General features: G+C 39.7%; 1 long non-coding RNA gene across 2 annotated transcripts in view; it reads right to left on the bottom strand.

Annotated features, from left to right (window-relative positions):
* The window catches only part of LOC148110034 (uncharacterized), a 189,625-nt gene extending 180,150 nt beyond the window's left edge, over positions 1 to 9,475 (bottom strand). For both annotated transcript variants that reach the window (XR_015724358.1, XR_015724359.1), the window contains exon 1: positions 9,163 to 9,475. This is a non-coding gene — a long non-coding RNA (uncharacterized LOC148110034). The remainder of the gene's footprint in view (positions 1 to 9,162) is intronic.
* Between the last annotated feature and the right edge of the window lie 5,541 nt (positions 9,476 to 15,016).

Below are 15,016 nucleotides of genomic sequence, written 5' to 3'. Positions count from 1 at the left end.
TTTATAGCTAAGGAAAGGAGGTGTCAAAGTGATAAGGTCCTGTCAGTGGAGACTACAATAAAACAGCGGCATATTTTCGTGTGTAAGCTCCTCATCTATTGGTTACACTTAGGACACTCTTGTATAAACCAGCTCACACAATCTCAAGTCAAAAGGCAATTGTTCACTACAAGCATATTGAGTGTGACTTTGCCTTTTGCCATCCTATTGATGACAAAGACCCCAAATGAAAATCAGAAGCTTTAAACGTTCCCCATTTTAATACAAATGACCCAACTGTTAGGTAATGTTATAGATTAAGTTCTCCAGAAAGCAGACTCTGAGACAGAGTTCAGCACACAAGATATTTAGAAAGGAGCACCACCAGGATCAGCAATCTGGAAGGGAAGATCAAGAATCAGAATTGAGCAGAGGAAGAGGCCATATTGCCATACAGGTCTTACAGGCTCACTAGACCCAAGAACCAACTGGAGCTAAAGTGATCCTTCAGAGTCATCCCACTTTGGAACAAAACAAGTGGGCCTTTACACCTCTGCCTCCATCACTCACTGGGTATGAACGGACCCTGGAAGGACATGCCGTTGGGTGAGACAGCTCTGCAGCTCAGTCACTCAACAGGTGAAGAGTATTTGCTACAGCACCGGGATACTAAGTCTTTCCTGGTAGAGATTCTAAGCAGCACATATTCCTGCCTATATGGACCCCTTTGTGCTGCTGAGTTCTGTCTCTGCAGGTCTGTTCAGGAAACAGCATCCTCAGGAATCCAGTAAGCCTCACTTTCGTGGGGAAAATGTGAAAGAGGAAGGTTACTAGATAGGAACAGCTGCCCGGTCCGCCCTCAATACTGATACTCACCTTGCCCCACTACCTGTGCTAGATTCCCCTTGCAGCTACCACCCCTGCTGGTCCCCAGGGCTTCTCTGGTGACATGACCCAAACCCTTACTCCAGAGGGGCCTAGACCCCAAGTCGGTATGCTGTTTTCAAACTAGAATTGCTGTAACTGTTCATTTACAGTGGAAAAAAAAAAAAGGCAACAGAAATATATTAGTCTGCTCAGCCCTCCCTAATGGAGGGTCACAGACCAGGTTTGAACAATAGAATTTATATCCTCACTGTTCTGGAGGCTGGAAACCTAAGATCAAGGTGCAGTAGGGTTGATTTATGATGAGGCCTTTCTTCCTGGCTTGCAGATGGCTGCCTCCTCACCAGGCCCTCACACGGCCTTTCCTCTTAACATGTGCAGAGAAAGCACATGCTCTGGCAGCATAGCCCTTCCTCTTCTAAGGATACCAGTCTTGTGGGATTATACCTCTTAGGACCTCACTTAACCTTAATTATCTCTTTGAGCACTCTATCTCCAAGTGCAGCCATATTGGGTGGTAGGGCTTCAGCGTACAACCGGGGTGGGGGTGGGGGGCAGGGGAGGAATACAATTCAATCCATAAGAAGGAGGACCCAAGGGGTACCTCCAGACCTTATCTTGCCTTGCCCCAACTGTGTATCAAAACTTCTATATCCTGCCTATGATCAGGATCAATTTCTCCTGCCAAGATGGTATCTCCACTTCTCAGCTATTAGTTTCTAGATGTAAGAAGTTCAAAGTGCCCAGTTGGCTGATGTAGATTGCAATCCAAAGGGACCTAGGCAAGTGCTGCTCACTATGGGGACAAGGACATCTAGCCCTGAAGTCCAGAGTTGCAGGGATAGGAAGCACCCAGCCCCACTCAGGTAATTATGAGTAACAGCAACTGAGATCACTCCTGCTTCTACTCTCTGGTTCTGAGAACATAGACACAGCTGAGCATTGGTTAAAGTGGTGAAAACAAATTGTACTCAGTAACTACTGACAGGAGGAGAAAGAGTTGAGTGCCATTCTGATTTGTGCAAAGGTAATTTGGGCATCTTAAGGGAGAATGAGGGAGGGAAGAGACGTTATGCATATAAAACACATTTTAAAATTTTAGTCAACATGAATTAGTTACTAATATTATTGTCTGCATTTCCAAAACAGATAATTGGATAAGAAATTTTGTCTGTGGCTTTGTGACAGGACCAAGCTAACTGGTTCCTGTGAATAATTACCAATGTAACAACAACGATGGATACTAGAATAAATAGTGTTACAGTAACAATCGTTGCATGATATCTATGTGCTAAGGACTATACTGAGTGTTCTACATGGATTACTTCCTTACTCTTCACGAACTTTCTATTAGGTAGTTACTATGTATGTGCATATAGGTAGTTACTATGTATGTGCATATAGACACACACACACACACACACACACACACACACACACACACACACACACACTAGGTCCTAAGGAATAAAACATTCCCTGGACTTATTTAACAAACATATACCTGCATATTTCAAACTGCATGGTCCTAAATACATTCAATATTTCTCTATAATGAATCCTACATTCTACAATACAGATTCAAGCACCTAAAAAATAAATTTTTCATAAAGTAAAGCTCACCATGTATTCTCTCACCGAGAAAAACAATGAGCTTTTGATGAATTGTTAAATGACTTAGCTATAAAAGAACAAGATTTATTGCCTTACAAAAGCTAACTCCTTGATGGAATTTACTCTGTCTTCATTTCACAGAAAGAAAAATAAAACCAAAGTGTCTGCTATTGTCCTTCAGCACCAGTCAATGTCATTTGAAACCTCGTTACTGTGTAAAGGCCAAACGCATGGGTCTGCATCAACCATTACACTCCAGTACGTCAGAGGAGAAAAGAAGGCAAAGTGTGTGGTTACAGAATCCTATATTGCCCCAGCCTGCATCACTCTGGCTGGAGGTCACCCATCTCCTGAACCATGGCACAAACATTAATACACTGTGGGATATAGTTTCCAGTTCAACTGAAGTATTTGCCTAAAGTGTATCCTGTGGTCTTTAAATTCCTCTGAACACAATAAAATAAAGCTCAATAACTTTTGAATTTAAATCATCACATTGCCCTCTTGTGGCTGCAGAAGAGGACACCGATGATCACTGGGAGCCTTTCCCTCTGCTTGGAACCTGGGTTAGAAGGACACGGTATCTCAACTGCCTGGATGACTTACAGGAGGATGAAAAGGCTCCGTTGCTCTGCCTGACGGCCATAGGACCTCATCGAGGACAGAACTTTTATATAAAATGGGGATGTGATTGCTGAGCAGGAAAAAAGCATCTTCTAGATTAAGCGTAAAATAAGTAGAAACTAAGTGAAAATCTGAAAAGGTCTCGGGATGAAGCATCATACAGTGCTCCAGAGAAAGACCGTGAAGTCACATTTGCTCAGGAGCCTCGACTATTTTCTCTAACTTGAACAATTACAGAATAAATGCTTTCAACGGCATAGCAGATTACACATCCAATTCATGCAGCTGGGGATCAAATTTAAAGCAGAAACCACTCTAAGCAAGTGTCCCTGCTTGGCTGATTTTGAGAGCTCTGCTAAGGCCTGCATCAAGCCAAATACCAAGGTCAACTCTGTTGCCTTAAGTTCCCAACCCTACTTTGTTTTTTCTAGAAAAGAAAAAAATCTGTATTCGAACCATAAATGGCATGCCCTAGTATCACTGCATATTAACATCTAATTACATTTGCCTGTGGATTCATTAATTCATCAAAATCTGCCAACTTTAGTGTTGAGAACTAATAACAAATGTATGAATTTTGGGAAGCCCAAGTTGTTTTTCTAACATACGACAGGGCAGGGAAATTTTCGAGAGAAAGACAATGCATATAGGTAACGAAATAAGTAGCTCCAGCTGAGTTTCCCAGTGGGTTTGGGGGCATATATTGTGGCCTAGGAAGCCTCAGAGGAGGAAAAGGGGAACAAAAGGCAGGGCAGGGCATTTAAAGGAAATTCAGAATCTGGCAGATTGGGGTTTTTTACTGCCTTAGTTTGAATGTTTTGCAGTCCATGACATGTGACCATTTCTGTGACACTCCAAGGAAACTTGAGAGCAAGTGGCATTTCCCGAGATACTGGCACCATGACCGGAATGAGGAACCACAGGCTGAAGAGACTCAAAGACCTTGAACTTACCTGGTAGAGCTCCTCTGCACATGAGCTCTCCAAAAGCACCTCTTAGCTTCTCCACACATACATTATCTATTTCCAAAATTCTATTCATCATGGATGAATTCTACTGATGAAATAGTTCTTGCTATCTTTCAACTTGTCCCACCCAAACTGTGGAAAACACCTGTTAACTCTGAGGTGCCATTTTCCATTTCCTTTGAATCCTTAAATGTCTACAAATCTTTCAAGTGTTACAGGTTTTCTTACTACAGTCTCCCACTGACTTGAGACACATGGATTTTTATAAGCAGAAATGTGTGTCTCTATCTCCACTTCAATAAAGGATTTCTACCCCCTGTATTTATTGCCTGTTAAGAGGTAGATAGTAAAGATTATTATTTGGGTAAAATGCACTGTCCTTATAAACATGGATGCTCACTTTAGAAGTTAGAACCATCACTCCATCTCAGATACTGGTCTACATTTCGATCATGTGTAATTGCTTAAGAGTGGTCAGCAGATCTCTAGAGACATTTGGAAATCAATTTACGAAACTGACTTGCTCTTGAAATAGAAATACAGAGAAATCATTTTCATAGGAATCAAAATTCTACTCCTCTCACGTAACAATCCTTTAAAGAATACTTATTTCAGGGAATCCTTGTAAAGACAAGTATCATTTCAGGAATTTTTGACTTAAGGAAATTGAAAATAATTTACAAAGAAGAGGTTTTCTGGCAAGTCAAAACACTGGCTTCAGTTTTAATTGACACCTTTATTCAGGTGCAATAACTGATGGAAGGAACAAACTCTGGAAAGTAAGACTGCTGGGTCATTTTAATACTTACGTTACAAAAATCTACAATACCAGCTTAGGTCAAACTTTAAGATGCATTTGTGCATATTTCTGTTATTGTGTTGCACAGGACCCAGCTTGAGTCCTTTGCTGGGAATCAGAGTTAGCCAGGCATGATAGAGGTTTACTGGAGGAGGTATGTAAGCAGGTTAAGTTTTGTGGCATGAACTAATCTTTAGGAGGGAAATGGATGCATGAAATCTTAGCCTATCCTCAGACTGGAATCTGGGCCAATTGGTAGGTGGGGCTGCAGGCATGCATAGTTGAGCTATATTCATGACATACCAGACTTGGTTCTAGTCCTAAGAGAATTCAAGCTTGAATCAGAAAGTGAACATTCTCTCCAGTTCTGCTAAATACTCATCATAGCTCTAGAGACTATCACCCATCCCCCGGGGTTCCAATTTCACAAGCATCAGAATCTAGGTTCTGGCACAGACACCGTCAAGGTGGGCATCAGCTATAGTGACAGACATGTACCCATGCTATTCACAACCAACAGCCACCATGGAGAGGGCCAGAGCTGCCAAGGAAGAATACAGCAGACGTTCACAAGGTAACTGGTGAGGGACAAGCCTTTAACATCATCTGTCCTCTCCTCCTCTTCTGATGGGTTGGCGTGAGCAGCAAAATGAAATGCAAGCCTTCTAGCATATAGTAGTAGCCTTTGGTTATCTGATAAGGTCAAAATCTAGGCCAGAGAAATTACCTTACTACAGATCCAATGCCTATCCCCTCCTAACTGCCTCATCAATGCGTAGAGCAGTATGAGTGCAGGTTACTCACCTCAAGTGTTTACCAAGAGAAGATGCAGTATTACAAAGCAAGACCAGCCCTTTGTGTTCTAATCTTTATGCATCAGCATAATTGCAAACTTACTCAGACTTCAGGATTTTTATTGTTGGCGATGTGTATTAATTTGAAAGCATGCAGCTTAATTTTGTGATAATCAGTTGAGCTCAAAGACAGGTTCTGAAAAAAGTTATGCATTTAATCTGACAGCACAATTGATATGAAAATTGTAATTGGTTAATGAATATAGAACACTTGGATAACATTCATTTTTCCGATTACTTTCATGGGTTTTACTATCATATTCCTTTTCATTTTTAATTTCCATTTAGCAAAATAGGAAAAATATCGACACTAACTTGAATAAACCTCAGAAGAGCAGGAGTATATCCAACCAGTTGCCCTGGACAACAGTAAGCGTGAGGCTCCTCGCGTTCCACTGGGGCCATCCTTGCTCCTGAGGACCACAACTCTTGAAGCCCTGAGATAGCCAGATCTAAAATAAGGTCAGTCTAACAACTCTGGGAGGTCTCAAAATTCTAAAACTCATCAATGTCTGGCTCTAACCCTAGCGTCTTGCTGGTCTTCTCCCGCCTTTCCCCCAGCAGCAGCCTGAATTGGGCTGGCAGGAAAAACAGTAAATACAGGAAGAAGGATAAAGAGAAGATGAGGCAGGAAGACAACCTAACCAAGTCAGAGAAGTTTGACCTTTCCTTCAGATGACCACTAAAATAACATGCAAAGGTAGGTGTGATTAACGATTGATTTATTGATCCCAGGAAAGCTACAGACACCTATCAGGCCCTGATTCTGGGCTCTGGAATTAAACAGTCTCCTCTCCTCCACCTTCTCCCCAAAGCTCAATAGGCCGCCTCATTCTTTCCAAATTACACATGGACTACCCCAACAAATTCTTTTTTTCAAATTTTACTCAAGATATACTGTATTTCAATAAGAACTATCCAACCAAATAATCCAAGGAAGTAGGGGGAAAAAAATCGAAGCCTGGAAATTATCTCAGACTGTCTAAACCCACAGACTAAAAGAAGTATAAACTGCATTCCATGATTACGATAAAAAAGCAGAAACACTTTCTCTTTACATCCAGTATAAAGAATATACCTTTCCCTTTTCCCAATTACATTTTCCTGATCGCTGAGAATACGTTTTTCCTTGTTATGAGGAATATAAGAATCATAGTCATTTGTAGTTTTGAAGAGCTATGTAGCCCCTGAACATAATCAAAACACTATCATTTAATAATGATTATTGTTACATTTTGTTATTCATGCTTTCCTTTAATTTCATTTTAATTAAATTCAGTTAACTACCTCTGTTGTTGTTACCTACTGTTTTTTTTTTTTCCCAAAATCTCTAGGTGGCAAATGCCATGTTGTTGAATCACACTGGTTCTGTATCATCCAATCTGACTCTTCACCATTAAACAGAACATTTAAACTACTGTTATTACTATGATTATATTAGTATTGATTTCAGTTTTCCTATTTCATATTTTCTACTTCATGTTTTCTTGACACTTTAAAAGTTTGTCCTCAATGTACACACTAGAACAAATTTCTGTTTTCATCATTATTTACAAAGCAAATATCCTAGATTGCTTTACTAGGATTATTTCAAAACACATAAGTTGTGCATTTTTATAGCCTAAGAAAAATTACTTAAGATTTACTTTTATTAATGGCTACTATAAAGAATTAAATTGCTCTCGCACATATTATAATAGAAAGATATCAATAGAAATAACATGTTGAAGTCAGGCTGGCTAAATTTAAGACCGATTTGCCTTACTGTTGATCTTTATCCTTGGAAAATAATTTCATAGCAATAGAAAAAAAAAACCACAGCATTGGCGTGGTAGAGAACTCTACCTGTCTTCTTTCCTTGTATTTACCATGGTTCTTGAAATGTAAAATCATCTGTTTAGTCAGGCTATTGGACACAGATCTGGCTCTTATCTTCATTTCCCACTGTATTCTATTTCTCTCTTACGATTGCGATGTTCCTTTTACTGCTCCATTTCTATCTTGATTAGGCAGCTGTTGCTAAATTATCTTAATTCTCACATTCATCCTACACAAAGGCAATCAAAAGTCTTTTGAACTTTATTTCAAACAGTTGATACCATTTATAGTCTTATGTGTAGATGTCTACCTTTTCCAAAAGTGCAAATAATCTTTCCACTATTATAATTTAAAAAATGGTGATCAGCCTTACAAAGTCCCTGAGCAGACAAAACCAATTTAGTCATACAAGCAAATCTTTATTTAGCTTATTTTGCAGGCCTACCTTTGACCTGCATCATTTCTTATTTATGCCTCTGGAAATTATAAGCAAAACTCAAACCGTTTCCCAAGACTGAAACAAGGTAACCACAAACCAATTTCTTATCATTTAAGAAAATTATATTATGACCAATCACTGAAGAATTGTCACTGTTTTCTCACTGTAGAAGCTGCTTTATAACAATAGACACCTGAGCCTCATTCCATGTTTTGGTTTGAGTGCTCCCGGTTGTGAACTGTTTTTTTGGTGCCTGCACAATGAACTTTCCCAACTACTAGTTCACCTATTCATTGGCTTTATGTTTTTTTATTTCTTTGAAAATATCACTGTAGGACATCTACCTGTAATGGTAGAGAATTAAATCATATCAAACCAACCTTCCTAATAAAAACAAATCCAAAATACGAATTTAAAAAATTTAATCTGACAACATGAATGACCTACAAAGGCTTTAAGGTTTAAGGTATTTGTGGTCGATGAATTTTAACATGTCCCACTCTTCCCATTGGCACCCAACCTCTCTGCAATTGGACTTTGTAGATAAAGGTGGTAGCTCTTCCCATATCGCAGTATACAGGTGGGTCTGAGACTTGCTTTTAACCAGCAGAACACAACTGATGATATGCTGTGCCAAGTCCCAGGCCTCACCTCCAGGAAATTCTTGAAGTTTTCCTCTTTCTCTCGTGGATCCCTATCACTGCCATGTGAACGGGGTCAGTGGATGTCACACCCAGAGAACCAACTAACCTTTAGAAGGCCAACTGTTCAGTTACTTGTACCTGATTTAAGATAAATGAAGAAACCCAGCTGAAAGAGAAGTCCTCAGCAGGGTCCAGACTAAAGTGCAAATCGACAAAAATCAAAGTTAAATAAATGTTTATTATTTTAAGCTGCTGATTTACAGAGTGGCTGGTTCCACAGCAGCTGCTAACTAGTATGTAAGACCACCAGAAAGTACCACAAACGCATCCCAGAGAATCGACCCTTCAACAATAAAGGAGAATTACAGCCATTCTCAGACAAAGGAAAATTAAAAGAATTCGTCAGTAGACCTACCGCTGAAGAATGGCTAGGGACACCTCTCCTCTCCTCGGTCCTCCAGCTGCCGCCGCATACCCAGACCCTTCCCAGCACCAAAAGCCTGGGCTCGGGCGCTACCTGTATGCAGCCTTCTCCTACCTCAAGGTGATCAGAGACGCCTCTCGCCTGTCCTCTCTGGGCCATCAGTGTGGGTGGCTTCTGCCCGTAGTCGCTGTCCCGCGGCAGTGTGCCTCCTTGGCCTTCTGCAGTTCCGCCCTGTTGGACCCGAGCCTTGCGCCGCGCACCCAATAAAAGATCATCGGCCCGACAAGGAGCAGCTGCAGGGGCTCTTGCCCCGTGCTCATCACGAACTGGCACCAGCTGGAGACGCAGAACATGGAAGTCGGCCTCTGAGAAAAACTCCCAGAGAGGGGAAAGTTTTGAAGAAGTATTAGAGAAGATAGTAACACGTACTAAGAAAACCAATGAATCAAATATAAAAGGAAAAGAAAAACATTTCAAGCCAAAAATACATAATTCTGTTGCTAAAAAAATTTTTTTTTAATTTAAAAAATTAATGCCTAAGAGAAATAATATGCATTTGGCTTATTAAACACACTATTCCTGAACCAAAACACCTGTCACCACTGTAAAATGCCTTCAAGGCTTCAGTCTCGTATTTAGCATGGAATACTTAATCTAATAAGAAAATCGTGCCTTAGATTGGCACTAACTACATGCCTAGAGCAATCTCAGAGAAATCATCTAAGAATACTGCTTTCTCACCTATAGCTCACACTTACAGCAATAGATGATTCAAGCACAGGGGAAGTACAACTAAATCATGATCATGGTCATTTGCTGTGAATTGAAATTAAAACCTGTAGTCACTCACTCTACACCCTACCCAGCTATAGAATCCCCCTATAGATACATAAAACATAAGATCACTGCCAAAGAGAAACCAAAGGTCCACAGGTGATGCTAGAAATGCTTCTCAAATGATAGGTGTTTATTTAACGCAGATTTTCCCTCCCCCTCTCCTTTACCTCCATTCAGGAAAACAAACAAACCACTAGTGTAGTTTTCTTCCCCTTTAAACAAATTTAATTTTTCTCAAAAGAACTTATCCCCCTTTAGCTCTTTTTGCTTAATAAATATAATTAGATACATCTTGACCATTTCTATGATCCCAGTAATACCTTCCCCCTGCCCATTCTGTATCCTCCCAATTCTATAGGCTTAAAAAAAAAATGACACCAATAAGTGTTAAAGGTTTCCCCCAACAAATAAAATAATGAAAAGAGTTTCTAGATTTTAGGTTTTCAGCTTATTCAAATCCCTTTAATTAGGAAAAAATCTACTTTATTAAGAATGTAACATTTCACCTTAACTTAATAAGCAAAAGAATAGTTATCCCAAACTATGATTAAGTGGACCTTAAATTGAGTAGCATAAGCTTGAAGTATTAGTACGAATGGAAAAGGGTGTAATTTATAATCCTATCAAAATATCAATATCTCTGAATGAAACAATGAAAGATCTGTAAGACCTCTACACAGAAAGTTACAAACCACCACTGAGTAGAATTAAGACATAAATAAATGGAGAGATAAAACACTTGTGAAATCAGAAAACTCAATACTGTGAAGATATTTTGTCTGTTAATTGACGTGTAGATTCAGTGTCATACCAATCAAAATCCAAGCAGTTCTTTTTATGGAAATTGACAGGCTGACTCTCAAATTTCTATAAAAAGGCAGAGAGGCATGGACACGTAAGACAATGCTGAAGAACATATACTTGGAGGACGGTGGTAATTAAGACTGTGTGGTACTGGTGCAAATAGAGCAATGGAAAAGAGTATGGCATCCAGAAAGAGAACCACATAGAGAACATGATTTATGACAAAGTTGGCATGAAGAATAATAAAAAATAGACATCTTTCTAGTAAGTTTTGTTGACTTTATTGATATCCATGAAGAAAAAATGGATTGATCACTCTCTCATAACATACACATGCCCTCACACACAGATCACAGTGTTCTCTAATTTCGTCTTGGTGATGATTCCATGGATGTGTTCACTTTGCAAAAAAATCACCAGACTTTACACTCATGATTTACCCACTTTCCTCCATGTGTGTTATACTTCATGTTATACTAAAAAGTACATTCTAAAAAAAAAAAAAATCCTAAATTTCTTTTGTAAATTAATGATATTAATAGCCTCCCTGTGTCCAATGCCTTTTGCTCTGAAATTGTGTAGCTGGTATTAGCTTGCTACGGTTTCCACATCAAAATACCATAGACTGGGTGGTTTAAATAACCGAAGTTTATCTCTCACAGTTCTGGAGGCTGAAAGTCCAAGATGAAGGTGTTGGCAGGTTTGGTTTCTCCTGAGGCCTCTCTCCAGGGTTGTACATTAGAGCTCAGACTGAAACTTTTTGGTTCACTGTGTCCTGACAAGGCTTTTTCTCTGTGCATGTTTATCTCTGGTGTTTCTTTCTCTTCTTGTAAGGGCACCTGTCATGTTAGATTAGGGCCCCACCCTTATGACCTCATTTTTTTAAAAATCTTCCATTTACTTTAAAAAATATTTAGCAGAGGTCTAAGCAAATGGCGTGTGCTTAATTCACCTCCTTAAAGGCCCTATCTTCAAATACAGTCACTTTGGGATAAAGGCTTCAACATCTGATTTTCAAGGGGACACAATTCAGTCTGTAATATCACCCATTCTGACTTTGGAGCCCAGATGTGTGACTTGCTTTGACAAACCGGATGTGAAAAATATGATGCAGAACCATGAACCCAGATTCAGGATAAGCATACAACAATGAGGAAGTAGCCAGCCATAAGCCCGTCTTTCCAAGAATATAATGAAAAGTCTTAATGAATCAATAAAACAAAAAAGGAAGGAAGGAAGGAAGGAAGGAAGGAAGGAAGGAAGGAAGGAAGGAAGGGAGGAAGGAAGGAAGGAGCAAGCGAGCCACAAAATATCACCTTACAAACAACAACAAAAATGAGATGGAAGGAGAAAAGGCAGACAGTGACTTACACTTACAGACTGTGACTTACGCCCTCCTCAAGGCTTTGGCCCAGGGGAGAATATAGCGAATAGTTTGAAAGGGAAGTTAAGGACAGAGGAACTTAAAACAGTAAAAAAGAAATCAGTCTGTAGGCTGACCCACATGATCTTCTGGCAGCTGTGATTAGGCAACGGGAGCCGCATCAATCAGTACGTATGAATTAAGCACATGCCATTTGCTTAGATCTCTGCTAAATATTTTTTAAAGTAAATGGAAGATTTAAAAAAAAAAGTATGTGGAAGATAAAATATTCTCCCTGCTTTCAACGAGTGCACAATTATTCTGGAGAAAAGGACAACACCATCAGTCCCACAAATAATGTGGACAAATTTGTCAGATTTAGGAGTTGTACAATCAATTATAGGGAAGCAGCGCCCCATTTTTTTGCTGCAGTGCTGTGATGCAAACCTTGTTGTAAAATTAATATCGGTATTTAAAAAAGGAACACCCCGACCAAAATCTTACTGCAACATGTTTCAATGTACATTTGCACATAAATATTTCATTTCAATATGTCAATAAAGCCGAATGCCACACAGATTCCCCGTCTGCCTTCTAGGAGGCAACACATTTTTAGTTATGGAAACCGACTTCATATTACCTGCTAAATAAGTGCGTATCAACCAGCTTCTTAAGAAACCCATTGGCAGGTGGAAATGTAGTCAGTTAAGAGATGCCTGATCTAAACACCTTTGGATGGCTTTGTTGATTTTATAATTGTTTTAAATTTGAAAGAAATAACTGGTTTATATGATGTTGTGTTTCTACATGGCCTTAGGCAAAACACTAGAACCCGCAGGCCATTTCTCCCTCTTTTGTGTGCGGGTTTAAAGTCAAGAGTACAAAATATCCTTGGTATTTGCTTTTCATAATGAGAGCAGGTATAGTCTGTGCTGAAGGGGTTAAGTGTAGGGCACATTTCACCACACATTATAAAACACTTATAGGATAATAACCACTTTCAATTATACCCAGTCAGGCAGCATACTTAAAAATTATTTTAGTAAAATCTCATTCCTAGTCTTTCAAATAAGCAATTCTTTTCCTCTAAAGCCATGTTTTTCAAAGTGCAGTCAAAACTTTCCACGGACATATACACTTTTGCCAAGGCACAGAATTCTGAGGCGGACCTATATCCTCAATTTATCAACAGTTTGTATTCTTTCTGCCGTCTTCACGTCTTTCATTGCTCCCATAGAGATCCTTATTGCTTTGCTTTTTTTTCGGTTTCTCCTCTCTTCTTTTATTGGTGTTGCCTTACTGTCTTTTCTCTCTGCCTTCCTTCTTGTCCTCTCTGCTTCCCTCTCTCCTTCACACATACCCACAAGCATTATTTTCTTCCCCTCTCTTTAAACCATAGCACATAATGATACTTCTGCAGCAACGGCAGTTCTTATCATCCAGATAATTTGTGGTGAACACATATGGGCCTCTATGCACACAACTGGGCCAATAAGAGCACCTCACTCTGCAGTCCAAACCAAGCCAAGTGTTGGGCAAGGTGTGCAGACGAGGTTGTATGGAATCCCTCGCTGGTGAATTTTCTGTTGCTATTGATGGAGAAGACATTCCACCTCTCAGGATGTTCACTAAATGGACAAAACTCCAGAGATGCTCAGGACATTAAGACATTAATGTCTTGGGGCTCTTAATGTCTGCAACTAATTGGATGAGGCTCATGTCCATGATGGAGGGTGTTCTGCTTTACTTAACGCCTACTGACTGTAAATACTCAACATATCTAAAACATACCTTCCCAGCAACATCTGGACTATGGTTTGACCATAAAACTGGGCACCATAGCATAGTCAGGTGGACACATAATATTAGCCGGTGCTGGAAGTATGTGAACAACTAATTGTGTACAGATGATTTTAGGTAAGACATTGATAAACTTTTTGAAACAACAGTTTATGATATTTGTTTTAATGTGACTCGGAAAAGCGTAACTAAAATACTAAGCCTATGATATTAAGCAGATTATTGCAAAGAATAATTCCAAAGCTATTTAAGATAAAGTAAATGTATTAATTAATAGTACAAGTTGCATGTGTCAAAAATTTGAAGGTGAGACTAAAATGACTAAAGTTTGGAAAATCCTACTTAAGACCTGTACCGTTACAGATCAAAATATCCTTTAATGTTAAAACTAGCAGATACTTTCCAAGGAGTCGATTTTGATGAATGAGAGCCATATGCTAAGGATAGCATAGGAGACACATTCTTTGCAGTTAGAAATGACCAATGAGGTAAAAGCAGAGATCGGGGAGGGCTTCTGGGAAATATTTTGCCCTTTGCCCTTCCTCTTTCCTACAGCTTAGAAAGAGGTTCTATGGGGCGCCTCGATGGCACAGCGGTTAAGCATCTGCCTTCGGCTCAGGGCATGATCCCAGCGTTCTGGGATTGAGCCCCACATCAGGCTCCTCCGCTATGAGCCTGCTTCTTCCTCTGCCACTCCCCCTGCTTGTGTTCCCTCTCTTGCTGGCGGTCTCTCTCTCTGTCGAATAAATAAATAAAATCTTTAAAAAAAAAAAGAAAAGAAAAGAAAAGAGGCTCTAACTTCAACGGTCATACTGGACCACAAGTCAGCTTAGGTTGAAAGCCACATGCTAAGGGTTGCAGAACAGAAAGACAGAAGTAGCCAGGGGTCCCGTTGTTCATGATACCAACATACTATTCCTTGCCTGCCCACCTCTAATTTCTCATACATGAAGAAAGAAATCAACCGTTCCCTTATTAAAGCCACTTGAAATAGATTGCAGCTTCTGGCAGCTAAGTGCCATTGCAACTGCTACAGGAAGGGCTTCCAAGGAAATTTAAGAAGGAAAAACACTTTACTGGCTGGAAAGTTAGGAAGAGATGTTAGAAACAGGACATGAAAACAAACAGCTAAAATCAATTCTAAAACAGACAATAGCTCAGGTA

The sequence above is a fragment of the Ursus americanus genome, chromosome 5 (genome assembly GCF_024610735.1).
Source record: "Ursus americanus isolate L20-20 chromosome 5, mUrsAme1.1.p, whole genome shotgun sequence".
Lineage (NCBI taxonomy): Eukaryota > Metazoa > Chordata > Mammalia > Carnivora > Ursidae > Ursus > Ursus americanus.
The sequence above is the reverse complement of the archived record's forward strand: the minus strand, read 5'-3'. Positions and strand labels throughout refer to the sequence as shown.